The sequence below is a fragment of the Arachis ipaensis genome, chromosome B4 (genome assembly GCF_059453495.1).
Source record: "Arachis ipaensis isolate K30076 ecotype BB chromosome B4, ASM5945349v1, whole genome shotgun sequence".
NCBI lineage: Eukaryota > Viridiplantae > Streptophyta > Magnoliopsida > Fabales > Fabaceae > Arachis > Arachis ipaensis.
The window spans coordinates 121581911-121585543 of NC_142439.1; the positions used below are offsets into that span (position 1 = coordinate 121581911).

At 43.3% G+C, this 3633-nt stretch overlaps 1 non-coding gene across 1 annotated transcript; it reads right to left on the reverse strand.

The window, feature by feature from the left end:
* Positions 1–212: 212 nt before the first annotated feature.
* LOC148569013 (small nucleolar RNA R71) lies at positions 213–319 on the reverse strand. Its single transcript, XR_015883076.1, has one exon. It is a non-coding gene; the product is annotated as a small nucleolar RNA R71 (small nucleolar RNA).
* Between the last annotated feature and the right edge of the window lie 3314 nt (positions 320–3633).

Genomic DNA, 3633 nt, shown 5'->3' on the forward strand with positions numbered 1-3633 from the left:
CTTTTCAGTTCTTAACTGAGTTCTTGCAGATTTGTGATACTGTTAAGACCAATGGGGTTGATCCCGAGGTCTACAGGCTTATGCTTTTCCCGTTTGCTGTAAGAGACAGAGCTAGAATATGGTTGGATTCTCAACCTAAAGATAGCCTAAACTCTTGGGATAAGCTGGTCACGGCTTTCTTAGCCAAGTTCTTTCCTCCTCAAAAGCTTAGCAAGCTTAGAGTGGAAGTTCAAACCTTCAGACAAAAGGAAGGTGAATCCCTCTATGAAGCTTGGGAGAGATACAAGGAACTGACCAAAAGGTGTCTTCTGATATGCTTTCAGAATGGACCATCCTGGATATATTCTATGATGGTCTGTCTGAGCTATCAAAGATGTCACTGGATCATTCTACAGGTAGATCCATCCACCTTAAGAAAACGCCTGCAGAAGCTCAAGAACTCATTGACATGGTTGCAAATAACCAGTTCATGTACACTTCTGAAAGGAATCCTGTAAGTAATGGGACGCCTATGAGGAAGGGAGTTCTTGAAATTGATACTCTGAATGCCATATTGGCTCAGAATAAAATATTGACTCAGCAAGTCAATATGATCTCTCAGAGTCTGAATGGATTGAAGGAATCATCCAACAGTACTAAAGAGGCATCTTCTGAAGAAGAAGCTTATGATCCTGAGAACCCTGCAATAGCAGAGGTGAATTATATGGGTGAACCCTATGGAAACACCTATAATCCCTCATGGAGGAATCATCCAAATTTCTCATGGAAGGATCAACAAAAGCCTCAACAAGGCATTAACAATGGTGGAAGAAACAGGTTTAGCAATAGCAAGCCTTTTCCATCATCCACTCAGCAACAGACAGAGAATTCTGAGCAGAATCCATCTAACTTAGCAAATATAGTCTTTGATCTATCTAAGGCCACTTTAAGTTTCATGAATGAAACAAGGTCCTCCATTAGAAATTTGGAGGCACAAGTGGGCCAGCTGAGTAAAAGGGTCACTGAAACTCCTCCTAGTACTCTCCCAAACAATACAGAAGAAAATCCAAAGAGAGAGTGCAAGGCCATTGATTTAACCATCATGGCCGAACCTACAAGGGAGGAGGAGGACATGAATCCTAGTGAGGAAGACCTCCTGGGACGTCCAGTGATCAACAAGGAGTTTTCCTCTGAGGAACCAAAGGAATCTGAGGCTCATCTAGAGACCATAGAGATTCCATTGAACCTCCTTATGCCATTCATGAGCTCTGATGAGTATTCTTCTTCTGAAGAGAATGAAGATGTCACTGAAGAGAAAGTTGCCAAGTACCTTGGTGCAATCATGAAGCTGAATGCCAAATTATTTGGTAATGAGACTTGGAAACATGAACCTCCCTTGCTCATCAATGAACTGAGTGATCTGGATCAACTGACATTGCCTCAGAAGAAAGAGAATCCTGGAAAGTTCTTAATACCTTGTACCATATGCACCATGGCCTTTGAGAAGGCTCTATGTGACCTTGGGTCAGGGATAAATCTCATGCCACTCTCTGTAATAGAGAAACTGGGAATCTTTGAGGTGCAAACTGCCAGAATCTCATTAGAGATGGCAGACAACTCAAGAAAACAGGCTTATGGACAAGTAGAGGACGTGCTAGTAAAGGTTGAAGGCCTTTACGTCCCTGCTGATTTCATAATCCTAGACACTGGGAAGGATGAGGATGAATCCATCATCCTTGGAAAACCCTTCCTAGCCACACCAAGAGCTGTGATTGATGTGGACAGAGGAGAGTTGATCCTTCAACTGAATGAGGACAACCTTGTGTTTAAAACTCAAGGATCTCCTTTTGTAACCATGGAGAGGAAGCATGAAAAGCTTCTCTCACTGCAGAGTCAACCAAAGCCCCCACAGTCAAACTCTAAGTTTGGTGTTGGGAGGCCACAACCAAACTCCAAGTTTGGTGTTGAACCCCTAAATTCAAACTCTAAGTTTGGTGTTGGGAGGTTTCAACCTTGCTCTGATTATTTGTGAGGCTCCATGAGAGCTCATTGTCAAGCTATTGACATTAAAGAAGCGCTTGTTGGGAGGCAACCCAATGATATTTAATCATATCTATTTTATTTTCTTTTTGTTATTTCGTGTTTTCTTTAGGTTGATGATTATGTGAAGTCACAAAAACTACTGAAAAATCAAAAATAGAGTGAAAAATAGAATGAAAAATAGCACACCCTGGAGGAGAACAGTCTGGCATTTAAACGCCAGAAACAAGCATCTGTCTGGCGTTTAACGCCAGAAACAGGCACCAAGATGGCGTTTAACGCCAGAAACAAGCACCTACCTGGCGTTAAACGCCAGAACAGAGCATGGAAGTGGCATTTAACGCCAGAAACAGGCAGCAGTTTGGCGTTAAACGCCAGGATTGCATAGCAAGGGCGTTTTACACGCCTAATTGGGGCAGGTATGTTAAGTCCTTGACTCCACTTTATCTGTGGACCCCACAGGATCCCCTCAGAATCTATGGACCCCACAGAATCCCCTCAGGACCTGTGGACCCCACAGGGTCCCCACATCTTCTTCTCTCTCCTCTTCACACCTTTTCATAACTCTCTTCCCCAAATGCCCTTCACCAATCACTTCAATCACTCTTTCCCATCACCCCCTCACCACTCACATCCATCTTCTCTTCCCCATAAACCCTACCTACCTTCAAAATTTAAACTAATTTCCCTTCCAAACCCAACCCTAATGGCCGAACCCTACACACCCCCTCACTTCTATATAAACCCCTCATTCCTTCTTCTATTTCACACAACACAACCCTCTCTTCTTCTCCTTGGCTGAATACATTTTCCTCCCCCATCTCCTCTATTTTCTTCTTCTTCTACTACTTTCTTTCTTCTTTTGCTCGGAGATGAGCAAACATTTTAAGTTTGGTGTGGTAAAAGCATTGCTTTTTGTTTTTTCATAACCATTTATGGCACCTAAGGCCAGAGAAACCTCTAGAAAGAGGAAAGGGAAGGCAATTGCTTCCACCTCTGAGCCATAGGAGATGGAGAGATTCATCTCAAAGGTCCATCAAGACCACTTCTATGAAGTTGTGGCCAAAAAGAAAATGATCCCTGAGGTCCCTTTCAAGCTCAAGAAGAATGAGTATCCGGAGATCCGACTTGAGATCTAAAGAAGAGGTTGGGAAGTTCTCACCAACCCCATTCAACAAATCGGGATCCTAATGGTTCAAGAGTTCTATGCAAACGCATGGATCACTAGGAACCATGATCAAAGTGTGAACCCGAATCCAAAGCATTGGCTTACCATGGTTCGGGGGAAATACTTAGATTTCAGTCTAGAAAATGTGAGGCTGGCGTTCAACTTGCCAATGATGGAAGAGAACGCACGCCCCTACACAAGAAGGGTCAACTTTGATCAAAGGTTGGACCAAGTCCTCATAGACATATGTGAGGAAGGAGCTTAATGGAAAATTGACTCAAGAGGCAAGCCGGTTCAATTAAGAAGGCATGACCTCAAACCAGTGGCTAGGGGATGGCTAGAGTTTATTCAACGCTCAATCATTCCTACTAGTAACCGGTCTGAAGTTACTATAGACCAGGCCATCATGATCCATAGTATCATGATTGGAGAGGAGGTGGAAGCTC